The 27,775-nt window shown below is 42.0% G+C and overlaps 1 protein-coding gene across 8 annotated transcripts in view; it reads left to right on the top strand.

The window, feature by feature from the left end:
• Positions 1–27,775, top strand: part of Ncald (neurocalcin delta) — a 414,228-nt gene that overhangs the window by 94,270 nt on the left and 292,183 nt on the right. The window contains exon 1 of one of the 8 annotated variants that reach the window (XM_029469812.1): positions 17,512–17,626. The exons of the other annotated variants lie outside the window; for them this stretch is intronic. The gene's annotated coding sequence lies outside the window, so the exon portion shown is untranslated. Of the gene's footprint in view, positions 1–17,511; positions 17,627–27,775 lie in introns of those variants that run through there. 8 annotated transcript variants of the gene reach the window in all.

The raw sequence follows: 27,775 nt of genomic DNA, 5'->3' as shown, positions 1-27,775 counted from the left end.
TNNNNANGGGGGTAAGTGGGCAGCCCTCCTGNACTGTGCATAGCTGGGAGCCCTANAGGAGACATTGCCAATGCTCTTGCCCCNCTGGCAATTGCTCAGGACTGTTTGGTGAGCTGCTTTTGGTTGTCACAATGACAAGTCCACCTGGAAGAAGGACCTCTAACAGTTGACACACCTGACAGCAAGCCACATGTCAGATTATCCATGCTACAGACAATGACGCAAGCCACATGCCATAGCGGCAGGACCCACTTGTGTATGAATTCTTACCTCAAACCCAGCAAACTATTTGCACCAAGGTTTTATTTGCAAAAAAAAGTGATTACAGTCTTTCTGGAATGTGCAAGCAAATCATTCATGCTGATCGGTATCCTTTGCTCTCCCCCAGGAAGCAACTGGAGAGCAGGATTCCACTGTGCTAAGCTCAGAATTCCAATTCTCTGGGATAGGGCAACATCACTGCTGTGGAACCTGGGAGAATCTTAGCTGTGTGACTCTCCTAATGTATTTAGGTAGTGCCATTGATTCCCGTGACAGGAAAGCTCATCTGGAGCAGGCTGTGGAGAGGTTTATGTAAAAGCACTGAGGTCGTCCACGTAGGATGTGAAGGATCTCAGGCAGAGGCTGACTTTCTGTCCTGGGCCCATGTGGGGGCAACAGAAGAACAGAGAGTCAAATGAAACTGCCCAGCATCAGTCTTTGTCCTCTATTACTACTTCCTGGACTCTATCACAGTGATGTAAAATACAAAGAAAAATGAGTATAATTTGTTAGCTTCTGACTCCTCTTCTTTAGGCTTTTCCAGAGTGAATTGCTCTGGATGAATGCCTTCTTCCCATCTGAAGACAGAGAGTATGATAGCATCAGCAGCATGTGACACTAGCCATTGCATTCCTTTTTTGTTTGTTGAGACAATATCTCTCTCTGTATCCCAAGCTGCCATCAAAATCACTATCCTCTTATCTCGGTCTCCCTGGTAATGCACTACAGATGTGAGCTGCTGTACCTGTTTTGCATCAGTTTATCTTTCTGTATAGTAAATTATTGCAACTCATGCCTTGAGTCTGGGAAGCACAGATTGGTGACCACACAGTCTGTAGGGGTTCAGAGTCCAGCACAGGTCAGCTAAGGAATCCAGCTCCTCTGTCAAGGTTTCAAAGGCCTGAAATCAAGGTGACAACTGGGCTGCGAGTCTCAGTGGACTCTCAGGATACTTGGCAGCTCAGGGCTGTCTGGCAGGTTCCATTGCTTCAAGTTGGAATGCTGAGGTTTCTGTTTCTTGCTGGTTGTGGTGGGGTCCCCTTTTTATCCACTGGCACCCACAGTTACCAGGACAGTTTGTGGCACAGACACTGACTGTCTTTCAGACCAGCAGGGGGTGTGATTCCTGGTCAGCTGGGATGAGATGGCTAGCCCATGGCCACTGGTCACACGCTGAATACTCAGTGAGGAAGTCACCATCCCCACAGTTTCACAACCACCACCTACTTCTAAAGGGTGTCATTATACAATGTGCAGATCTTGGACGCCATCTTGGAGTTCTACTTACTGGAGCTGACAGTTCTGGGGAGTCTCTGACACATTGCTAAGCGAGTTGTGAGAAGTTTATGGAATTAGTCACTAACTAATGGCCACCAAGATGTGTCCAGATGCTACTCTGGATTAATCTATAGCATCAGGAACCTTTCCACTCAAGGCATCCTAGCCCATGGTTGCCATGAGGGACAATCAAGACCACTAAGTGCCAGGTAAAGTGAAATTGCTGATGGGTGTGGTCCTGATGGCAGTCAGTTTCTTATAGACTGTGGAATCTGGGTAAAGCCTTGGGTGATGCACATTTTTCATCTTGATTAGACATTAAAACTACAAACATATGTATGTGTGTGTGCACGTGTGTATATATGTGTGTATGTATAGGATCCTGCTGATCCTTCATAATTGTTCTTTTTTTTTCTTCTGGTATGGGAAGAATCTGTGGGAAGGAGCTGCTTTTATTTCTGTCCCATCTTTTGTTGTTGTTGTTTTGTTTTGTTTTTGTTTTTTTTATTTTTTGGTTTTCTGGTTTTTTTTCCTGGGGTTCTTGTTGTTTTGTTTGCTCGTTTTTTGTTTTTTGTTTTTTCCCTCAAAGCAATATTAATATGAAAGTTGATCCAGTTGTACATTGCCATGGAAGAACTTCAGAGTCAATTAGTAACAGCGAGGCAAAACCCATACGACATCCGTGTGAGTTGTTTGTCCCTCTAATAAGCGGCACTATCTTTACCAAGCAGAGATTTTAGACTCCAAGGTTTAAATGTCTGCAGACTTTAAACTCAGGTGACCTACGGGTGAAGCGAGGAAATACAGGTGCCTTATCTAGGCATGTGGCATGCACATTGAAATCATAGGTATTGAACTAATAAAAATCTTTCATTGATGTGAGGTTTTTATTTATAAAATGCTGTGAGTTTCCATCAGCATCCTGTGCTCTTTCTTTTCAGAAAACCCCGTGTCTTAGATAAGAGCTGAGACACACAGACTAAGCTCTTCAGTTTGTCCTCAAATGGCCAGGCTGAGAACTCTTATCTCCGAAGTTCTAGGCTGAAGGCAGTGAGCTGTTGGGAACACTTATGGCGATAGTAAGAGCGTTCTTGCATTTGCTATGATAAATATAATATATGCTAATTATAGAAGGTAAAATTGGAAAAATAGAAGAGGTGAAACAAAAGTCCCTTAGTTCCTGCACCTATATAACAACTGTCAATATTCTAACATGCCTGTAAAAATGTATAATATATACATATTGTAGGCATAAATTTTTACAACCTACTTTAATAAGTGTCCAGCCTGTCCTCTAGCGCATCACCCAATAGAGGTAGTAGGAGAGAAAAGTTATTATGATGTAAGTGAAGTGGACCTGTTTATTAATAGTTCCTTGGGGGTGAGCTCCATCTTCTTTGGCAGCAGTTCAATCCTGTAGCAAACACCAAATACAATTTAGCAGCTTCAGACCAGTCCTCTAGGCAAGCAGACAGCAGGCACAAGCCAGCAGCTATAGTTCAATCCTAAAGAAACCACAAAGCTCCCCAACCAGCCTGAGGCAAGGTTTCTGAGGCAGCATTGCCACAAGCTGAGCTCAACCAATATAAGGCAAACCAGTATATAACATGTCCTTAATGAAAAATAGTGAGGCAGAGCAAACCAAACCAATGCTCAGTGCTCATCTCCCACTGTCTGTGAGATCATGTTTATACTCCTTCATCAAGCCCTCTTTCATGTGTTTGCTATATCCAAAGTCCTTTCACCCGTGTCTACTTCAAAAAAACTCTTATCTTTCCCGTGACTGCTCCAGCAAAACATTCTTCCACCTGTATTCCCCAGCAAAACATTATTTGATATAACTTACTTTTCAAAGAATTTGAAGTTTCTATTTCAACATATATAATATATAGTATATAGTAATTTATAAATACTACAAATTATATACATGTATATAGTATACACATGTATATATGTACACACATATGTATATATTCATATATATGCATGTATTTACATATATGTATATATGTTATATACAATCAATTAATATATTATTATATATTATACTATATTATATCATATACAATATGTTATTATTAATATATTTGATATAATATATTATGTATAATATATTCACATATATTAATAAGCAAATAAATATAAATTAATATATCAACATATTGGTACAATAATATGCTGTCATATCATAGTAATAATAATTAATATGATATCATATATCATATATCAATCATATATCATATATTATATTATATTATCTATTACATATTACATTTACTTATATGTTAGATAATATATAACATTTATACATTTTATATTATATATACTTATATATAATATAGATAAATTATATGTAATTACATATATTAACTGCATTAGTATATATACCACATGCATTATAATTATAATTAACATATAATATATACATATTTACTTGTCTATGTTGTGCTAAATATATTCAACATCTGTTTAGTATAGTTTGGTAGCTTTATTTAAAAATACTATAGATTTATGTTTTGAAGTTTTAAAATGTTTAAATTAATCTCTATGTGTGTGCATGCTTGTGTGGAGTCTGACTGTCAATGTCTGGTGTCTTTCTCTATTGCTTCCCATCTCATTTTCTCAGACAGTATCTCTTCCTGAACCTGGAGCTCACTATTTTTACCTGACTGGCTGGCTATTAAGCCTGGAGAGCCACTTGTCTCCCCACGCCCAAGCATTGGGTTTAGGCTCATTTTGCAGTAAATCTCTCCATCCCATGTTTGCCCCGGGAATGAAAACACAACACAGTTAATATGATTACATGCTATGCACCTAGATTGGGCAGATTTACCGCTATGCTACCATCTTCCACAGCTTATGAGACCCCTTAGAACTTGCAGTTTCTCCAGGCCATGTGCTTCTGCTCTGCTTTTCTCATTCTTCCTCCTTCTCTGCATCCTCTCCCTCTTCCATTTTCTCCTTCTCTCCCCCACCTTTTGCTCCACCTTCTCTTTTATCTGCTCAATCATCAGCTCTCCTTTATTTTACAAATTGAGGTGGGAAGCAGGTTTATAGGAAATCACCTGAGTGCTGACTCAGTCCTTGTTTTGCAGCCACTCACAGGAGAACGGAATTAACATCAAATATAATTAGCCTTAGGGCTATCCATAACAGCTTCCCATCTCATTGTTTCAGACAGTATCTCTTCCTTAACCTGGAGCTCACTATTTTTACCTGACTGGCTGGCTATTAAGCCTGGAGAGCCACTTGTCTCCCCACACCCAAGCACTGGGGTTAGGCTTATGTACCCAGCTTGTATGTGCGTGCTGTGGATTAGAACTCATATTCTCATCTTTGTGCAGTTTACTCATTGAGCCATCTCCCCCCCGCCCCAAAACCTTGAGATTTTAACATGTAACTGCAGTGAGCATTTTGATTTCTTTAAACTCAGAATTTTATAGGTATGTGGTTTTGTTTTAATCCCAGGTGTAGGATATGGGACTGCTTCAGATTGTCTGTAGCAGGTGACTATGATTTGCCTCATGCTCTAGCAGGGCTGTGATTTGCCAGCTGCAGATAATTTTGGCAAATATATGCTGTTTTGGAGTCTGGGGACTTTTCAGAAGATGTATAGATGCTAGAGCCCTGATAGAAGAGGCTGGATGGCTGTTTGGTGGTTAGTTGCTGTTGGTTTTGGTTTGTTAAGTGGTTGTGCATAAAGAGATAAGAAGGAATTGAATATCCTAATGATGAAGATCAAATATGCCCCAAGGAGCTCGATGCTCCTACTCAGAAGGAAGCAGTCTAATAATATTGGTGCCTACTTTCCCCTCTTGTCTTCTTTCTCTCCTACCCAGTGTTTGGGGGGGGGGGGTGGTTGGAAGGGATTCGGGTGGAGAAGGGTGGTAGAAATAGGGACCTATAAAATGACCAAAAGTCTGCTACATTTAACTAAGTAAAGTATCCTTCCATATAACTAAGTATCCTTCAATATGACTAAGTGTCCTTCCATATAACTAAGTGTCCTTCCATATAACTAAGTGTCCTTCAATATAACTAAGTGTCCTTCCATATAACTAAGTGTCCTTCCATATAACTAAGTTTCTTTCCATGCTTAAGATAACAGTGGTTAGGAATGAACACTGGGAAGTCAGAATGCTCAAGTCTGAATGAATCCTGGCTCATCACCACTTTCTTTGCCTTGTGCTAGTTATTTAACTTCTCTGCATCACACCTCCCCCCTTTTCTCTGTTAAAGATAATACTACTACTTCATAGAATAAGAGTAAAGAATAAATGAGTTTGCTTAAAATATAGCCTGGCACATAGTAATTGCTGTGTAATATTTTGCCTTGTTGACATTACATACAGTTCTCACTGAGTTCTATCGATAATTTACTTAACATGTGCCAGTGTTTCAGTGTTCCCAATTTTGATGGTTAGAAATGATTCCAAATACACATTTTTGTGTGCTCATTAAAATTATTTTTGTAAGTTACATGTTAGGAAGTAAAGATCTGTGACCAAAATATAGACCCCCTTTTAAGGTTTTTGTCTTTTGGGGGCAGTTTTTATCCTGTGAAAGTCTGCATCAACATACACCTCCATATGTGTGTATTTCCTCTTCTGTTCAAGCCTAAGGCCACAAAAGTATCTTGTGTTCTTTAATTATGAGCTAGATAGATATTTTCCATGTGTTTAGTTGCAATATTTGCATATTCATAAATTATCACTCCCTGATCTTTACTTGGTTTTACATGTCTCTATTAAAGTGACATGAAGTGGTTTCCATATATCAAAGATACTTAGTGTGTTTAACCACTATAGTGTTGAAGAGATGCTCAAGGCTTGTAGCATATATAATGGACACAGACTGTGGCTTCATGCACACTGGTTCCCCTGCAAGACTGGTGCTGTCTCTGACCTTCTACCAGAGACATGCTGTGATGGTCTGTCACTTTGGTGGCAGAGGTATGTTTGTACAGTGACAGTATGAATTTCTCATGTAAATCATACATGCAGTTAGTTAAGGAAGGGACAGTGGTGCATGGTGCTACAGAGGTCACACCACCAAGACAGCACCCGGCCCCTGTAACTTCAGCAATCACTTCATATCCCTGGGCTTTGGGGGATGAGGTTTCATAAGGAACAATTGTCATCTTACAATTTTGATAAATACTGTGAGTTCCCTGGAAAGAGCCTTTTGATTTATTAAGAGATGTGGAGCTACCTAATCGAACACTGTCAGAAGTCCCTGAACAGGTGGAGGAAGACTGACTTTTTAAAGCACAATTGATCAAGAGAGAGCACACTCAGCAAACCAGGACTTAGTTACTTCCTGATTTCTGTCATCTACACTAGTCTGGGAGACCTCTGGCTTTGTGGTCTGCTGTCCCTGGGTGCTAGATGTTATTTGAAGCTGATATCCTGTTTGAGTTTTGAGTTTGTCTTCATGAATCTTCCTGTTAACTGCAGTGTAAAGTACAAGGGAAAAAAAAATGTGCTTTTAGCCTAAGCACAACACATGAACTGGGGGTGATGGAGGGAGTGTGTTCTGATCTGGAAGTTGCACCTAAGTGAAAGATAGATGGTTGGCGATTGGCTAATGTAGGGAAGAGCTTGTTATTACAGGAAGCAGCCATCCATGGCATGCCTTCCCAGCAGCCCTTAGATCTCTGCCAGCAGAACGCATGGTACCAAGAAGTAAAGGTTACTGAATTAAAGATGAAAAAGTAGGGATCCATGCCAGGCCTCAGAGTAGATTGCTTTTAAGATTTTCTTAGCTCCAAGATTTTTAAGTATATGAGGGTTTTTTTAATTTGCTGGCTTGTTTGTATTTTAACTTGAACCTGTTTTGTCTACTGTAGTCACTTTCGCAAGATGGAGCACAGAATGAGAGTCCCCAGGGACAGAGAGGGGAGGTGTTGCTTTGTGAGCATAGACATTTGGATTTGTGGTAGCAGGAAGTTCCGGGGATGCATACAGAAGTGAACATACAGAAAGTTACTGGGCTGTGCACTTAAGGATGGTTGAGACAGGGCTGGCAAGATGGCTTAGTGGGTACAGGCACTTGCCGCCAGGCCTGAGAACATGAGTTCATTTCCCCAAACTCACATGGAAGAAGAGAACTGACTCCTGCAAGCTGTCTTCTGTTGTCTACATATATTATATGGAGCATGTACTTGTACATGCAAGTACGTGTACACACACACATATACACAAATGCAAAACAAATGGTTAAGAGGGTACATTTTATGTTGTGTGTTTATTCTTTTTACACAATAAAAGAATGAAACAAAATGGTAAACTCATGTGCCTACTCTGAATTAATCCTGGGCTGGCTAATATAGGTGACACACAAGTCCAGGGCAATCCCTGCTTTCTGTTGGTTCACAGTTCAGTTCTATCACAGCTAATGTACCAGGTAGGATCCAAGGACCCCACATACAAGCCAGCTTTGTGGTCTTGGTAGACCCAAGGCCCTGTCCATTGCCCCTTTGTGTCTTCTGCATCCATGCACAGCCTTCAGTCAAATGCAAACTTGACGAAACAGCAAAGATGAGCTAATGCTTCTGCCAGGAGGCACCCAGCAGAATCCTTGTACAGAGGAGGGCTACTGCCCAATGAAGATGGCACCAACCCACCAGTCCATGCATCCAGTTTCTGGTGGTGGTTCCTCTCACAAATTAGTCTATGCTCTACTACTCCACTTAGGTTTTAATGAAAGTCTAAATTGTAAATTTAACTATGAACTAATAGTCTTTATGTGATACACTGGGAGAAGAAAAGGAAAAGGTGATTTCTAGTGTTTTCCCTCCCGAGTATTGGGAATCAAACCAGGGTCTTGCTAGTGCTATACCAAGCCTACAGCCTCAACTGAAGACATAAGTATATATGTTCTGTAAAAGGAAGAAACACTGTAGCTGATATGGTTCCTACTTCTGTAATAGATGACAAAGTCATCATGGATGTAGGTATGGTATATAGATAAAAATCGGGTGCATATCAATGACCATGTATAATATAATATAATATAATATAATATAATATAATATAATATAATATAAAATATATGTGATATATATGTGTGTTTGTGTGTGTCACACATATCTCTGTGTGTGTGGGTGTATGTGTTTCGTTTTTGGCAAGATTTTTTTTTTCATACAAGCCTTCATTGCTAAAGAGTTTGTATCTTTAGTCACATTCTACCAACTTTACCACTACACATGGAAGAAACACACAGCAGCCTAGAGAATCCTCTGGATTCCAGACATTCTTTGTTGTGCCTTCATTTGTCAGCAGCAATCTTGTTTTACCTTAAGAACTGTGACCTTAGCCGGGCGTGGTGGCGCACGCCTTTAATCCCAGCACTCGGGAGGCAGAGGCAGGCAGATTTCTGAGTTCGAGGCCAGCCTGGTCTACAAAGTGAGTTCCAGGACAGCCAGGGCTGCACAGAGAAACCCTGTCTCGAAAAACCAAAAAAAAAAAAAAAAAAAAAAGAACTGTGACCTCACTACCCCGAACCCTCTCTGTCATTTGCCTCAAAGACATGAGGTACTTAATATCACTACATGAGGTAGTGAGTGGATAATGTACAACCTGCTTCCAGATACACTGAAGAGCATCCGTGAAACATAGCTGTGGAGGTTGATCATGACAGTCAACTTAGTGGAATCCAGAATCTCCTTAGAGACAAATCTCTGGGCAGTGTCCTGAGGGATTATTTAGAGTGAGAATGGCCTTCCCTAAATGTGGACCGTGCCATTCAGTGGGCTGGGTTCTCGGACTGAAGAGAAGAGAACTAATCTGAGCACCAGCGTTCATCTCCCCACTTCCTGACTGAAAAGGCAGTGTTGCCAAGTTCCTGCCACCATGACCACCCACCATGATGGATTGTATCCTGGAGCTGTATCCCAAAATAAACCCTTCTGCTCTCACACTGATTGAGACCAGATATCTTGTCACAGCATAATAAGTAAGTAGTGCAGCATCTGAATCCTTTACCTCTGCTGTCACTTGGTTACATTTATATCATATTGAAGTTCCAGGCATGACTTGAAAGAGAGCAATGTAGGATCAACAGATAGATAGATGGCCTTACAGCTTACTCTGGTCTTCAGGACCTGCTGCAGACTCATGGATCACTTCCATTGGGTGGCAGAAGCCACTTACCTGATGTTGTGGCTTGGGGGATCAAATGATGATCACTTAGATAACAGGGAGTCGCTTGAACATAAGCTTGCCAGATGCCCAGAGGGTTTAAGAATTGGGTTTTTGAGAGGGAATGTTAGCAGCAGCTGCTTCTTAAGTGAAGAAATTAGCAGCAACAGCAACATGCTTCACATGGAAACCTCGGAGAGTTGACTCCCTGATACTTGGCCTGGATATAATTCCTGGATGTCTTTTGTGGATATGAAGCTCCATGAGCTGAGAAGTCAACAACTTAATGGGTATCAGGCTGCTCCAACTCCTTCCTGACCTTAACTGACCAGTGAATTTGTTTGGAAGAGGAGGGAACACCCTCCATGCAAAGGGAGTGGTAGTTTCTGTTTACAAAAGCGGCTGGTTTTGTGTTTAGAGACCAGAACACTGGTTTCCTGGTGGGCTATTCTCCTTTGGAAATGAGATTGCTTCCTCATTGTTGTATATCTTTTCTGGAAAGACCTGATATTAATAGTTCCCTCTAGAATGACTTATTCTTCTATGAAGCAGGAAACCCTGTTTAGTCAAATATCTGGGATAAGATTGTGAATGCTAGAACATCATTTCCTCCCAAATTCACTTCGTAAACCAATAGATACCTACAAGTCAACCTTTAGGGAAAAGCGGATAGAGCCTATTAACCATGTGATTGTCTCAGGCTTCTTTGTATACAAGAGAAAGACCTGAATTTGAAGCGCACTGTGCCTTGGGAATGTCACTGCCCATCCTCAGAGGAAGCTGATTGCATCTCCATGCAGTCACCTGCTGCTCCTTCATCTCAAATGGTATTTCTATTTCTCATTCTCCGGCTTAGACAATTCTGAGCCTTTTAACTCTCATTCTTGTTTCTGTGATGCAATGCTCTGGCATTTGGGCTATGAAAAGGTTTATGAAGCAAAATTGACAGAATTAACACTTGACCCAGCACATAAAACAGAAAATTCACAAGAGAAAACAAAGGTCATTTTTAATAGCTAGTGACATCTTTGTCTGTGACAGTTGCTTTTGGTGTGTGCAGCTGATGTCCATGGGCTTGTGATATGGATTTGTACTTCTGACTGTTCTTGAGGTAGGAAGCCCTCTGTAAAAGATGGCTGACTCTTCATACCTATAGACATGTCTAAGGCCTCAGCAATCCTTTTGCTGCCTTTAAGAAGATTTTCTCTCCAGACTCATTTCCCCATAGTTCCTATGGCCTCATCTTGGGATGGGCAATGGTACATTTTTCTACTCCCCCCACAGCCCTTGCTTCTCTTTTTGGATCTTTGCTCACCCAATTCCTAATAACTAGAATGATCCTGCCTCTTATTTCCACATAGGACATTGCTATTTTAAGCCCAAATGAAATTCTCTTTTCTCCATGAAGCCTTCCCAATTCTTCCAAAGGAATGTCTTTAGCATTTCTTTAATTCCAAACAATTTTTTGTTAACAGTTGTTTTGTATTATTTTATTTTCTGGTTAACAGTGTCTGTCTTTTATTTACATGTTTGTCTTTCTCTTGTGATGTATGAACAGTATGACCAAGGGCAGCCCCCATTTATACCTAATGTTGGCCCCATCTGATAGAAAATTGGCTGGTTACTGTTAGGACAAGTGGATGGAGGTATGGCAACATCACACTCACAGAATGGATAAGGGAGCTGGAGAAAGAGGTGACAGGACTGGGCTGGGACCACTGGGCGACTCCAACTCCCTCATTTGTATTCATTCTTCTCTGAATGTCTTCCTAATGACACTCACTGCCCAGTGGCTCCTATTTCCTGTCAGAAAGTTGGGTCTCCTGGGAGTGTAATGACAATCCTCCCAACTGGAGGTCTGTGGACATTGTTTCCCCTTAGAGCTTCAAAGAAGAATACTTGGTATTGTGCAAAATATTTAGTACACATGTGAAAGAAAATTTGTTATTTATTATATTCAATTTCTTCGTATATTAAATGTTCATCTACAGAGAAGTTGACAGAACGATTGACAGTCCCTGCATTTTGCTACAGTTGTTTTTGACTCCTTTCAGATACATGCACACACATATATGTACATATATACATACATTTAAGCTTGTATTTAAGTAAGATTTACCTACAAATTTTCAAATTCAATTTCTAGAACACTAGATTCACTTGAGTAGTGTCTTAGTTAGAGTTCTACTGCTGTGAACAGACACCATGACCAAGGCAAGTCTTATAAAAACAACATTTAATTGGGGCTGGCTTACAGGTTCAGAGGTTCAGTCCATTATCATCAAGGTGGGAGCATGGCAGTATCCAGGCAGGCATAGCACAGGCAGAGCTGAGAGTTCTACGTCTTCCTCCAAAAGGTTGCTAGTGGAAGACTGACTTCCAGGCAACTAGGGTGAGGATCTTATGCCCACACCCACAGTGACACACCTACTCCAACCAGGTCACACCTATTCCAATAAGGCCATACCTCCAAATGGTGCCACTCCTTGGTCCAAGAATATACAAACCATTACAAGTAGGCTTTAAGGAAATCATTATACTTCACTCTATTTCTATATACTTTCCTCCAAAAGTGACCCCCCCACACACACACCATCCCCCCACATATTAGCATTATTTTTATCTAAGAAGTAAGTAATAATTTCATAAAACTGTCAAAAATATGCGGATTTCCCCAAACTGTTTTTTGGATATGGATTCTACTCGATCCATTATGTCTCTTTAAGTTTTTTCTTTTTTACAAAACAAATTCAAGTAATGTCTGTCTCTCTGCCTATCTGTCTGTCTATCTATAGTCTATATATCTAAGTATCTATCTATCTATCATCTATCTATCTATCTATCTATCTATCTATCTAATCTATGTATCTAAGTATCTATCTATCTATCTATCTATCTATCTATCTATCTATCTATCTATCTGGTGTGTATGTATGTTCATGCACACACATGCCAGTGGAGATCAGAAGATAATTTATGAGAGCTGCTTCTCTTCTTTCATCATGTGGGTACCAGGGATTGAATTCAGGTCATCAGTCTTGTGGGCGAGCACCCTTTCCTTTTGAGTCATCTCATGTGTCCTTTTAGGCCCTTAACTGCAACATGCCCTTCTGACTGTTTTCAGTTTTGTGTGCGAGCTGGGGCTGGGAGACAGGACCCTTATTAATGCATCTTCTCCTTGTTAATCCCAGAAATCTGTCTTTATCTACTGCGCTCCGTGCTCCCCTCCTCTGCTCTGAAGAGAGCTGACCTTTATCAGGTTTTCTCCCTGGTCTCCAGTGAGAATTCTGAGATGGGTTCAAGACCGGTATGGACTAGAAATGTTCAACCAACATTAATCCTGGGGCTTCAAACAGACCAAGGTTCTTTCCTGTTCCCTCTCCCCAGCCTGAGACTCCAGAGATTGGAAGTAAGTGGAAAGGTTGGAAGGGGTTTTCTAAACAGTGCGATCACGGGTCTTGGGTTGGTTTCTCTTCATTCCTCACAGATACCAGTCAGCATTAGGTTCTCGAGACCTAAATGTTACCTTTCCCCTTGGGATTTCTAGGCCTCAGGGACAAGCCACACACAGTCCTTTCTCTTCAGAGGCGAAAATAACATCCATAGGGGAAAAGCTTTCTTGTGCCTCTGCTCTGGTGCCTTAGACGACATGAAGAGGATTTTAGCAGATCAGAGGTCTATGATCTAAATCAGGGTATTTCTGATGGGGCGATACTTACATAAAATATAATTTAATAGTGAAATCCGGTAGTTAGTCCAGGGCAGTAGACTTTCGACAGAAGAGTACCTGACAACCCAGGGCACATGCTCAACCTGGTAGTTATACCCCTGCTACTTGCTTTACAAAGGGTCTTATTCAAGTGAATAAATACAGGAGGCATGGAGGTCTTCATGCTCACCGAGAAGCATTAGGAGAACCTGGAATGCTATGCATACATGCTTGTTACCTCAAGGGAAGGAACGCAATAGCTGTTATCTACCCAGAAGGCTGGAACCAGAAGTGCTTATGAGCGACAGTATACCTCTATCACTAGATACTTCCCCAGGCTCTTATCATAAATTAGTTTCTCTCAGTAAATATATAGAACCAGTCTTTATGGACTTTGCAAAGAGTTTCAATGTAGTCACATCCAATTTGTATTTAGCTTACTTTGTTCCTCAAAGAAATTTATGTATACTTCATTGTACACTCGGGATTGAGCTAATTATCACTAGAATACATTTCACTGAATTGGGCTGTGCTAAATATGCCTAAAATAAACTACCGAAGCCCATTAAGGCTGCAAGGACCCCTGCAAATAAAATTATAAATAAACAGAGTGGGAAAATGTGTGCATATGCTCTGCCACACATTAGCATCAGACAAGACTTGCCCTACAACAAAGGCAATTTAATTGGGCTTAACCTAAAAAAGAAGTTGCTTGTAGAGATTTAAAATTTTTGATCTGCTTTCTGTTTCTTTCTCTACCTGGTAAATCCTTTGATGGGGAGAAACATTCAGTTTTCATTACTTATTTATTTATTAACCTGTTTATTCACATGCTCATCTAGCTTTTATCAAATGCCTATAACTGTAGGCATGGTGCTGGATTCTGAGGAGAGACCAGAGGGAGAGTACCTAAAAATAGTGTGACATATGTGTGTCCTTTTTCTCTTGTTCCAGCTAGAAATTACCTATGAATAAACACACACAGTAGGTTCATGCTTATGGTTTATGTTGGAAAGTCCTCTAAATTACAAATGTACAAAATTATCTCGTTCCCGTTATTTTGAGCCTTCACACCTGACACCTATAAATTCATAGGCCTCCTTCTGTACCTCTTTTGTTATACTCAAAAGATCTACATGTCTGAACACTCTGGAGCTGTACTAGGTCTCATGGGTGCTCAGATTTATGTCAGCACACAGCCCCCATGAGCTGCAAGGAATATGGCGGCCCCTTTGATCTTAATGGTAGAAACCATCTAAAGTCTTTTGATAAAGAAAGAGAGGAGGCTGGTGCTATCACATGGTGCTTTTAAAAACTGAATTGGGGTAGAGTGATGGCCCAGTGGTCAAAAGCCCATGTTACTCTTGCAAAGAACTGACAATCAGTTCCTGACACTCATGCTGGGTGGTTCACAAACACCAGGGAATCTGATGCCTTCTTTTGCTCTTTGCTGAATTTTGAGTTAATCCTATAAGCAATGTGCTACCTTCTCACATATATGTAAATAAAATAAAATCTTTAAAAAAATGTTTATTAAGTGCTAACTGTGTTAACCTCTGGGGATAAACATGAATCTGAGCCATTTCTCCTTCAGAGAGATGAGTGTGCCTTGACTATGAAGAGCTCTGAAGCAATAGCCACACTCATAAAGTCATAACCATCACTGTGGTGAATGCGACAGAAGGCATGCATAAGAAATACAAGATTTACTTCTTGAGATCAATGGCCTTAGGGAAAGTCTCTCCAAGGGAATCACATTCAACCAAAGTCGGGGGAACAAATTCAAGTTAAGCAAGAGGATGGTAGTTGAGAAAGGTCTCCTTCATGCAGAAATGACTTTGCTGGTGAGGAAGTAGTTCTCGCAGAGGGATGACTAGGGGAGGGGGTGGGGGCATGGATAGGAGAGAGAAGGAGGGGAGCAGGAGGGGACTGAGAAGAGAGAAAGAAGGAATAGGATGGAGATAGGCAGAGAGAGCTCCTCTGGATGTGAAGTGGGATGACTTGGCTTGTTGAGACAGGAAGTCTCAAGTGTCATAGCTAGAACGCTGCAAGCACTTTCATAAAACTGCAGCACAGACATGAGGGAGATCACCAGGCTGAAGGCTGAGGTTATCCTATAAGCAATTGAGTGGGTAGGATTGAGAATGGTTTGTCAAACTTGAATTTGTAAAAGGTAAGTTTCAGAGATGGATGAGTTCATTGAAGACATTGAAGTCTGGGAGATCTGGCATATGTCTGGTGAATGATGAAGGCTGCATCTATGGCAGGGTGCCTTTTGACATTGCAGTATGACACTGTGGTTTACAAATACGTTAGTCTCTTTCAATGTTGCTGTGAAATACAGGAGGATCATGGGACACAGGTAAGGTACACCTGACTTAAGGCCATGGTAACCAAATGGAGAGTGGGGGACTGGGTTGCTCAGTAGGCACAAGCTACAGAATTCCCTTGCTGAAAGCTGGTGCAGGAGGAACATCACAGGATGTGCAGGTCGCTGTCTTATGTGATGAAGAGGTAGGAAGAAGATAAGCTGACTCCATCAAGGGATGGTACGGTCAGTGTGCCCCATAAGTGCTCAGTGCTCATGGGAGAGCTAGCCTGACATTATGAAGTAACCCATTAGTTAGTGTTTCCTGAGGTTGATAATGTTCTGACTGAATATCTTTGATATGTTAACATGGTATTTACTGAGGGAATTGGAGGCATGGGAACTATTTATAAAGAGTGTTTGCATTTTACTTGACTTGGAATGACTCATGACAGACTTTTTGCATGTGTTTGAGAGATATTCAGCTTTGTTAGATTTGAAAATATGTTATTTCTGGCCTTTTTAGAGGGTGGTTTTTTGTTTTGTTTTGTTTTTAAGAATTAAGTCTTACAGTGAAGCTTGCCACATTCTGTTTCCTTCCCATTCGGTTTCCCATGAAATCCACAAGTCAACATCTGGCATTTGTTCTTCTTTATAAGGACTCAACAGGAGTTAGACAAAATATCTAGTTGTAACGTTCTTATCCTGAGCTGGGTCAGCAGCTGAACCAGACAGGGCACTAGGAACAGCACTGGATAATGTTACAAAGGCCACTTAGGCAGTACTTTTTACTGCAGACTGAGAGGTCTTGGAATGCATGGGATAGCTGATCTGTATGGCATCATCCAAGGCTGAGGTGGGAGAGTGCGGGCACTTAGTCGGCATCAGGCCAAGCGAGTGCATAGAATTTTCTGTTCTTTGTCAGGTGGGAAGCGTCGGCTGACAATGACAGGACATTTGCTCCTCGGTCTTTAATGTCTAATCCTTGGACTCTGAACTTGAAAGTCTTTTTCCCAGTTCGAGAGTCACATATTTTGAGAGCTGGAAGGAACCTCTGTAATAATCTTAACCCAAACTCCTGGGGGGAAAATGTCATCCACAAAGAGAGTTTAAGCAACATAGTTACGGTCTTTTGGTTGGCTAATTAGTGAACTCTCTGCCCCAGATGAACTTGTGTAGAGAATGGTCCACCTTCCTCTTTTATTTGCCAAATAACCTCCCTCTGTTATTTGCCAAAGTCTTATCTACTTGATAGAGTCTCTCGGAATTAGTCCCAATCATTGGGAAGACAACAAGTGCTTTTCTAGGGAAACTAACTTTTGCTTCTTTCCAGAAGGATTTTTCACTCTAACCCAGCATGACTCCCTACTTTCACAGCTCAGCATGGCATCTCTCTAATAGCCTTCCTCCTAGTTGGATATCAGTATAATGGTTCCAGCAAAACTCCATGTTCTATAGCAAGCATCACCTCTAAATTCAGGACATAACAGGTGTTGGGGACTGCTGCCAGTTCATTCAGTGCTGGCGGTGCTCCAAGCTCCCTTGGAAGCTGTTATGTGTGCAGGGGAAACTTTGCAAAGGATCCCGGAATCTTCAAATTACAAGGCTTATACTTTCCTGGACCTGTGTGGTTCAGTAACTTCTGGATGTCCGTGGGCCTTAGTCAGCACTGGCAAGAAGGCACTCACGAACAAGTGACAGCTGGGGCAGCAGCCCACTCGAGGGAAGGAATAGGAGCTTTAGAAGGAGGTGTGAGCAAGACGAGGGATGGGCTTGTTTTACCCATTGGCACTTACCATTTACCATCTTGGATTTGTGGGAAAGGATTGGGAGATATGCTGTCTGTGGGATCCTGTAGTTCTCTTCATCCTCCTGTTCCAAAGAGTCAACATTCTCATCAGGATGTATGTGCATGGATGAAGGAGACTGGTGAGTCAGGATATGTGTACAAGGATGAGGGAGGGTATTGAGTTAGCATGTGTGTGTGCAAGGGTGAGGGATGGAAATATGAATCTAGATTTTCTCATTTATGTTCTGAAATGACCTGGCTTGCAATTCAAGAGTCTTTTCTTCATTCTTTATTAGAACTGGATTTTGAAGTGGTGACCACTGACTGGTCTTACAAGATCTTGCTTCCAGAAAAGTGGAAGGCACTGGGTCAGAGGATATAGCAACCACTTTTCTTTTAGCTATGATTAAAATGTTCTGAGCAAAGCAACACAAGGAAGAAAGAGTCTATTTCTCTGCATGCTTCAGGTTATAGTTCATCATGGTGACAATGTCATGCTGGCAAGAGCTTAAGGCAGCACCCTCAATGTATCTGTGAATGCCTGTGCATGGCTTACTTCAGTCTTTTATCCCTTTGGGATCTCAGTGGACAGAAGGGTGAAGCCTGCAGTGGGTGGATCTTTTCATCTTAATTACCCTCACAATAACCCTGTGCAGATGTGCTAACAGTTTAACCTAATCTAGATAGTTCTGCCCAGACATGCCCAGAGTATATGACCTAATCTAGACAGCTCCTTACAGATGTGTCCAGAAGCATGTCTCCCCAGTGATTCTAGATCCCATCAAATTGATAACCACAGTGTGTGTTAGTGGTTGGGGCTGTCAAGAAATGAACAGCACTTTCTGGTTTAGTTCCTTCTCTGTTGCTGTGATAAAACACACTGACAAAAGCAATATAGGAAGAAAGGGTTTCTTATGACTTCCTGAAGGTTAGATTCCACCACTGTGGGGATTTTTGTGGCAACAGGCAAGGACAGCACAGTGGCAGAAACTAGAGGCTGGCTGATGACATTCTCGTCCACACACAGGAAGCAGAGAAAGGACAGGAAGTGGGCCCCTCAGGAATCCTTCCTCCAGCAAGCCTTCACATCCTAAACATTCTATAACAGTGCTACCAAACAGTACCTACCAACTGGTGATCAAGTCTTCCAATACAGGAGCCCACGAGGACATTTCTCATTCAAATATCTGTACTAGCTCATAACAGAATGCCACTGCATTGGTAAGGGTTCAATGAGAGAAAACTAGGATCATTTATTATAATGTGTTTACTTAACTGTTTCTGGAAGAGCAAGTGGGCACTGCCATCCAAGCTGTGTGACTGAGTGAGAGTGACTGTGCACACCCAGAAGGAAGAGACCATGGACAAAGCACACCACATGAGGGGAACCACATTCTGGTGGATTTCCTTGGGTCTTCAGAATAAACCTCAGACATTTCTTTCTGTATAGCAGAACTTAATTGAGTTCCCAAATGATCATGAATATTGAAGTTCCAGCAGGAAGTACCAATACTGCCTTTATACACCTTGTAAACACTTCCCTTCATTAAAGCTCTTATCTAAGCATGTCATTTCCTTCCTGCTGGGGCACTGGGCAAAATATGTCACCTAACCCTATATGTCTGTAACACAGATAAGGAAACAGAGTCACAGAGAAGACTAATGGCCTTTGTCTCTTTCTGTCTGTCTCTTTGTCTCTGTCTGTCTGTCTCTCTCTGTGTCCCGGAACTCACTATGTAGACCAATATCAGTCATAGTGATCTAGCTGCTTCTGTCGAGTTCCTTTTCATTTTTCAAACAATGGTTGAATGTTCATAGACTGAGATCTTGAGGTCATGAAGTACTTAAGATTAGGAAGTCTACAATATATGAACTGTATTTAAGAGCTGGAGAGATGGCTCGGTGGTTAAAAGCACTGGCTGCTCTCCCAGAGGACCTGGTTTTCATTCCCAGCACCTACATGGCAGCTCACAATCTTCTATAACTCCAGTCTCCAGTACCTGGAGATCTGATACCTTCTTCTTTTAGTTGTTTTTTTTCTTGTGTTTCTGATAGCAATCTTCCTGCTATGTCCTGTCAGAGTGACAGTTTTTGATGTTCTTTTCTCCTTGGAGAGGCATAGCACTTATTGTATTGATCATTGCCTTCTAATAGACTTAAATTGGGGCATTACTTTAATGATTATAAGAGTGATATTTACCGTGATTTCCATATCGTACAGCTGTTTTCTAACATTTAAAGAGTCATTTTCATTAAAGGAAAATGTTGGTTGTAGATAAAAATGCCAATCAAAAAAGAACAAAGCTTGAATCAAAAGAAGCCAATAAAAAAAAATCACAACCTGAAGTTTAATAGGCAAACTGAAAATTCAAATCTTATTCTTTTCCTGAGTTTTGGTATTTGACAGTCTACTTTGTTTACACCTAGGAAATTCATGCCTATGGTGGAAGGGGCATGGTAGGAGAGGTTATTCCTTGGTCTGGGGAAAGGGAAAAAAAAGGTGTGCTTTTCTCAACCAGAAATGTTTTTGTAAAAGAAAGAAAGAATCAAAGAAACAGTGAAAGAGAAAAATGGAAACATTCAAGAATGAGGCAACAGAACAGACACTACAGATCCAGTTAAGAATGAGGCAACAGAACAGACACTACAGATCCAGTCAAGAATGAGGCAACAGAACAGACACTACAGATCCAGGCTCCACAGAAGAACCTTGTGAAATGAAAGGTCCCAAAGGATTGCTAATGACTAAGGAGCTAAGGGGTGTGTCATCCCAATTCCAGACATAGCTGAATGATGTAAGGCCTTTTGGGGGAGTGAACACCTCAGCTCCCCAACACCTTTCCTGCCTCCTTCTCTCCCTTGTTTATTTTTGAGACAGGATCTCATGTGTAGGCCAGGTTGCCCCAGAATTGTTTAGCACAGGTAATCACATCTTAGTCTCTCCAGTGCTCGGATTATAGGCACGAACTACCACTATTCCATGCTTGTCATCTCAGTTCATTTCAGTAGCCATTCTGGGGCCACCCAAACAGCATCCATTAGAAATACAGAAGCGTGGGCTGAGTTGTACACAGCACAGGAGTAGGGCACTTGCCCAGCGTGCACAAGGTCTCGATCCTCAGTGTGGTGGAGGGGTGGCAACATGAAACTTAAAAAGGAGATGCAGCATTGCAGATCCTACCTCAGACTTAATGAGCCAAATCCTCATTTCAAAAGATTAATGAGAGTGGTTCTTAAGCACTTGAATGTTTGAGGAGCAGTTATTTACATAATCGCTATTTCAATTTTTTAATAGTAGCATGTACTTCTAGTAATAAGATTAAAATAGTTCATATCAAAATATTGTGAAGGTAATTCTATGTGAGAACACCCTGGGGTATAAGACACAGAATTAAGACATTTAAATTCATCTCACAGTCAGCTTATTCACTTTAACTGAACAATTATCACTGGCATTCATGTTTAAAGCTTCTTATTTTCCATCATCCTTTGAGCTTTGTCCCTCTGACTAACTCTCAAAAGCTCAGCTCTGTCTTCTAACAATAATATTTCAGGTGCTTCCTCCTTGAAAGGGTTTGTGGATAAACCTACTGCTGTGGTCTGCATCTCTGTTACCCCAAATGCATGCGCTGAAACCCAGTTGTGAAGGGACAAGGTCAGAGGTAGAAGTGCTGGGAAATGACTGGAGCCCAGTGAAGTCCTCACGGATGAACTTAGTGCCTTTCTAAAAGCAGCCAGGGGAGCTCATTTGCCTGTTGAAGAACTTCTTCTGGGCCACCAAGTACTGACTCTGATAGCTTTTCCTGTACTAGCTTTACAATGAGGAATGTCATATTGGAAAATGAGCTTTAGTCGTGTGGAGGTTCAGCTAGATCAACCGTTCTACTACTTCACGACTATTATCATCTTCACTACTGAAATCTTTCGTGGAAAATAAAGCTACCTGTGACTGAGACAAGAAGCTGAAAGAAGGAAGGATGCTCAGACTTGTAGGCACTTATCCTTGTGCAATCTGGATGATTCTAGAATTTGCTTCCTTGAGAACTGAAATAATGCAATTAATGGGAAGAGGATTTCAAGAAGACATACTTATTTTTATTTCTGTACTCAGGCACTAATGTTGGGAAGAAATGGTACTGAACCTCCTAATCACAGCCATTCTATACTTATATCATCTATATCTATGTATATAAGGTCTCCCTGCCTCTCTGTACAGATAACTATAATTTTATTATAATGTACAACTATGTATATGATGACTGGGTCATAGTTTTTGATTTATGTAAGCTTCCCAACTCCTGCTCCTCATGTCCTCCTAGTATAGATGGTAATCTGTTACGGAGGCCAATAGGGGAACAGTCACATGGTACCTGTATAAAGGAAGTGGGCATGTTCTGCTTGTTAAAGATGTTAAAGGTATTATAGAATGGGTAGAATGGCCCCAGGTAAAGACAGACTGATTCAGGATGAATAAACACCCCAGGCCATGAACAGTGGACTTCAAGCTACTGCAGGATTTTTTTTTTCATTTGATTTTTCTGCACAGCTGTCTAACACACACACACACACACACACACACGCACACGCACACGCACATGCACACACACACACACTCATATACATGCATTTACACTCTCACACGGTCCTACTCACACATGTACACACTCATACACACTCACTCACACTCACATACCCTTACACTGGGCAGCGGGTCCTCCAGCCTGCATGCTGCTGTCGCCTCACCTGAGCAGATGCTCACTGCTGCTGGAAAGGGGCAGGCTCTGTGCCCCGCCTTCTGTCCTTGTCATCCCTGACTTCTGCTGCAATGCTGATTTATAAATTCCTAGCAGCTAGCCCAGCTCCTCACAGAGACTCAGCCTGGAGCTTAAGTCGACAGATAATTGTCATCGCTGATTGCTTTGCTGACAAGAGCTTTGTGGCTATTTTGGTTTTTTGTTTTTTTTTTTTTCTTGAGAGTTCCTTAATTAGAGGAAATATCGTGGTGCACTGTCCAATCAGCCTCTTGTCAGATATTATTACATCTGTAGCAGTTTCAGGCGACATTGGGTTTGTTCCTGCCAAGCTGGCATGAGGTTGGCAGCCTGTGCCATAATTTGCTGCCAGAACAGTGGTCCGTGCCCAGCTCTGAGGTTTGTTGCTGGGGCACCCAGACAGGCAGCAGTTCACAACAATGCCACACCTCACAGTGGCCATTGCCTGTTGGAATGCTCACTTTGTTCTTTGGGAAATTATAGACTGCAGGGTCCTTTGGTACTTGCTTTTATATCTAGCAAGGGAATCCTCTTTTCTTCTTCCATGAGAGAAATGCAGACATTATCTATGCTTGGTTTCTCCTTGGGGAAGCGTTAGAGGTGGTTTCCCTTTCAGTCTATTGTAATATGGATACCAACTTAATTGAGAGGAAAATTTGTCTTAAATTAGAAAACATTTGAGGCTCAAAGTTTTCAGGGTTTCATAATTCTGGTTAGTAAATGTTACCAGAGTACCTTTTACCAGCTGATAAAGGGGACACATCAGATTCAGGGCTACTTCACTCGGATGCTTTATTTCAGACTAGCGTGTGTGCAGCTCATGTGTGTATCTGCACATAAACTGCACATAAATGAGATTGCCAAGTGTGCACTAACCCTTCCCATCCCTTATTTCTGGAATTAACTCCTTGCAGCAAAGGTTGAGTAAGCTTTCTGGGGTAACCTACAGTTAACAATGTAAACAGTCTCCAGTCTCAGGAATGTCACACTGAATGGCGAGTGGTCTCTCATGGCTTCCTCCAAGGTGTCTGTGAGGGTGCACTTTTTTTTTCCTGGAATTTTCAAACATTGGAGTAGAGAACAAAGAGTGCAGAATTGACTGAAGGCTTGACATTGAGAACTCCACAGAAATTCTATCATATTCTTGGATTATACAGAGCAGGAGAGAGCAATAGTAAGTTTGTGTGTCTGCGTGAAGCGAGGGTTGGTCATAAAGAGGAGAACTTGGTTAAACGACATGGGGGCGGGGTGAGTAGAGTCCATGAGGCTGATAAGCAGAGAGTGGGTAAGATTCGAGGGCGTGGCTTTCCCTCTTCCGTGTCTAGCTTTGCTTCCTCAACATAGAAACAGCATAAGGCCAGGCAGCCTGCTTCAGGATGACGCTCATGATGACCGCACACGACACACAAATGCTGGGGCAATTTGGCCCATTCACAGGATTTGTGAAAATCAATGTCAATGACCAAGATTCTTTACATACGTGAAAATCGCTTAGCTGTTCTTTGGTCCAGGTGCATGTTGGGCTCTGTGTAATTTGTGAGGTAACCTTACCGTGGTAACTCACCCAGACACTAACTCCACGGGAGAGTAAGTATGTATTGCCTGTGACACGTCTCCCTCATGCTTTCAAGGGAGGGGTGTGGGAGGGGTGTGCAAAGGGTGTGCTTTCACCCTGGGCAGTCTGGGGAGCTCCATGCCTGCCAAGCCTTTGCCTCACCACTGAAGCGGAGCCAGGGATTTTGCATCTGCAGGTCCACGTGAGCAGCTTGAACTCCTTCCTGGTTCTGCCACTGTGCCTTAGCGCAATCCACAAAAGACTTTCACAATTAAAGTCAAAGCAAAAACTAGAGAAAAAATTTAATTTAAAAATTGAATATAAAAGTTCAACATCTGTGATGACATGCTGTATATACATTCTTGTATATTTTTTTAATTGAAAGATGTATTTATTTATTTATTTATTTATTTATTTATTTATTTTTACTTGTTGTGTGCTTGTGTGTGTGCTCATGAATGCAGTATCTGTGGAAGCCAGAGGAGAGGATCCCTCTGGATCCAGAGTACAGATTGCCCAGTATGGATGTAGAAAACCTAACTCAGGTCCTTTGGAAGAATAATATGTGCTAAAACTACTAAGCTACCACTTCAGGACCAATATATTCTTTTAAAGTATTTCTAAAGTTTTTAAAAATTGTATGTGTGTGTTTTGACTGCATGGATGTATGTGCATCATGCTTATGCAGTGCATAAGTAGAGGGTACAGGATCCCCTGGAACTGGAGTTACAGATGGTTGTGAGCCACCATGTGGCTGCTGGGAATCCGACTTGGTTCCTCTTAAAGAGCAAGTGCTCTTAACCCTGGAGTACTTTTTCAGCGCCAGTGCCTGTGTGTTTTATAATTGCTGTGCTCAGGCTGTGTGTCCTTTGAGATAGGATCATATCTCACTGTAGCTCTCAGGTGCTGGAAACTCAAAGGCCTAGAAGCAAGTGTGTCCTGTGTCCAGTGTGTGTGTCCTGTGTCCAGTGTGTCCTGTGTCCAGTGTGTCCTGTGTCCAGTTTATTCCTGCCAGGGACATGTAGCCTCAATGCTTTTTTTTTTTTTTTTTAGATAATGTTTTAAAATCCCTTAAACTGTCCTCTAGACAGGACGGACTTGACCGGAATCAGGTAGTTACCATGGCATCCAAAGACAGTCTCTGGAAGCCCATCGACTTCTCCAGACACAGAGCCGGTAAACTGCTTTGAAGGAGCATTCTCTACCTCAGCGGACAAGAATAGAAACAGTATTTATCCAAGGCACTGAAACTGACTTACAGGGCTCCTCTCTAGAATAATTCTTCTTCCTATTTCGCTGAAAACTGTTCAGTGGTTTGTGCACCTTGGCGTTGACTGGCAGCAGCTTTTCTTTCATCTCTCTAATCTGAAAGCTTCTTTCTGAATAAAATAGAAATGCGAATGACCCTGGCTAGGAGATCCTTTACGTTTCAGAGAGAGGTTAAAGCAATTGAGCCGTTCTGTTTATTCAGGAGCTAAACGAGTCTACCCAGGAGAGCAAGACAGATCCCTGCTCTTCCTGAGCAACCGCTCCCTTCTGGCGGAGCTCTTTGTTTCTTGAAGATAAAAATTATTATGTATATTTGAGGTTTAAACCACAGTATGAAGGCATAGATGATAAACTGGCTGCTATTGTGAAGCAGATGAACAAATCTATTATGCAATAATTTTTTTATTGACACGAGCATCAAAAATTGACTTTAATGAGAATCTGCAACACAATGACGGTTTATTAACTTTGGTGCTCATCTGTGTGTTAGAGCTCAACTGATTACCTTCTGTACCGGCTGCGTCGAAGCTCCAGCTTCATCTCTGCATCTTCTGGCACGCCCTTCCCAAAGCTGTTTGCTTTTCTGTGCTGCCCTCACTACTTGCACTAACATACAACATATTCTCACACAGAAGCAAGATTATACTGTTCTTATTTTTAGTGAAATAATTCTTTGATGTTAATCTAATTTTCATTACTGTCTTGCTAAATTATTGAAAGGCTTGGGTTTTTATAAATTCTCATTGTTTGAAACGTCTGCTGCATGGTAAGGCTCCGGACCACCAGCTTTTTGCCTTAGAGTTAGGAGGCAGGGACTGTTTAAGCCAGTGATTTCTATTGTGTGGCATTCATGTAACACTTGGCTGTGCCAAGCACTTTTTAAACCACTGTTATTTGAACTACAAGGGGGGCAATAACCTCCTTGAGGCAGAGATGGGAGGTTTTTGTTTGTTTTCAGGCCCTGTCTTCTTCAGATGAAAGGATTAAGGAACACATAGGAAAGGCAAATGTCTCACATTCCACTCCTTTGTTTGTTTTCTGAGACTCTATCTCATGTAGCCCAAGGTGGCCCCAAGCACTCTGTAGGCAAGGATGACCTTGAACTTCGGGGGCTCCCTGCTTCTACCTCTCAAGTGCCTGGGCTACAGGTGTGCACCACCAGCCCCTCCCCCACCTTCCCTTTTAGAGTCTCCACTTCTGCTCTGGCCTTGAGAATTACACAGACCTAAACACATGGTCAGCAGTCAGATGAACACTTGGCTTTAAAGCAAGTTTTACAGGACACAGGAAATGAAGCCCCTTCCCCCTCCTCAAGAGGCAGGAAAGGCCAATCTCAGACAGTAAGTTAACAAAGGATAGTAAGCTATGGGTGTGACAAGGCAGAGGCCTTGGGCTAGGTCTGTACTTGGGGGGAAAGTTTGTTTGTACTGACACCTCTCCCCACTCCCACCAAGAGTCCCCCACTGTGCAGACATGAATGATTAACTGTCCTGCTGGTATATCTTACAGGGGGGCAAATTCGAATTCTGTTTTATAAGGAAGCCAACTGAAAGTCAGAGTGGTCCTGCATCTTCTTTATAGTGCCTTTGATTCAAAATATCTCTGAGCAGCACAATTTTCGGTGATATAGTCATAACTCAGAAATGCCTCTTTTAAAGCCAGTTTTTCCTAGGAGGCAGAGTTGGAGCAACAGCCCGCTCTTCCACATTCAGTCTCAGGCTGTCATATCATAGTGGGTGTGGGGTAGGGAGCACCCAGAGCTCGCTTGAGAATCTTGCCCTTATTTGTCTCCTCTTCAGTGCTCAGTTTGCTTTAAGCTCCCCCAAGCCAGACCATTTTGTTTCCTGTTGCATCCTTTGAATTAGGACAGCACCCAGCACACAGTAAGAGCATTGTTCAAAGGATAATTCTGTTAAGTAATGAACCAGATACGGTGGCACTGTATGCCAGCTCTCAGGAATCAAGGGAAGACAGATCTCTGAGTTGTAGGCCTGGTTACATAGTGAGTTCCAAGCCAACTAGAGCTGTATAGTGAGACTCTTTGTCTTAGTCGGTGTTCTATTGCTATGAAGAGACACCATGACCATAGCAAGTCATAAAGGAAAGCATTTCATTGCGGAAGACTTACAGTTTCAGAGGTTTAGTCCATTGTCATCACGGCAGGAAGCATGGCAGCATACAGTCAGACATGACATGGGAGTAGTTTACAGCTCTACATATGGATCTTCAGGTAGCAGGAAGAAAGAGACTCTGCGCTTGGAATAGGCTTTTTAAAAGCTCAAAGCCCATCTCCAATGACACACTTCTCCAACAAAGCCACACCTCTTAATCCTTTCAAACAATGTCACTTCTTGGTAACCAAGTTTTTAAATCTATGACCCTGTGGACCTACTCTCTTTCAAACCACCACACCTGTCTTCAAAACAGACAGGAAGAAAGAAAAAACAGAGAAAGAAAGAATAAAAGTAATACCAGCACTGCACATTCCAACCCCGCCTCGCACACTCCATCCCTGCCTCTGCACACTCCACCCCTGCCTCTGCACACTCCACCTCTGCCTCACACACTCCACCCCTGCCTCTGCACACTCCACCCCTGCCTCTGCACACCCCACCCCTGCCTCTGCACACTCCACCCCTGCCTCTGCACACTCCACCCCTGCCTCTGCACACTCCACCCCTGCCTCTGCACAC

The sequence above is a fragment of the Mus caroli genome, chromosome 15 (assembly GCF_900094665.2).
Source record: "Mus caroli chromosome 15, CAROLI_EIJ_v1.1, whole genome shotgun sequence".
In the NCBI taxonomy this organism is placed as follows: Eukaryota; Metazoa; Chordata; class Mammalia; order Rodentia; family Muridae; genus Mus; species Mus caroli.
The sequence above is the reverse complement of the archived record's forward strand: the minus strand, read 5'-3'. Positions and strand labels throughout refer to the sequence as shown.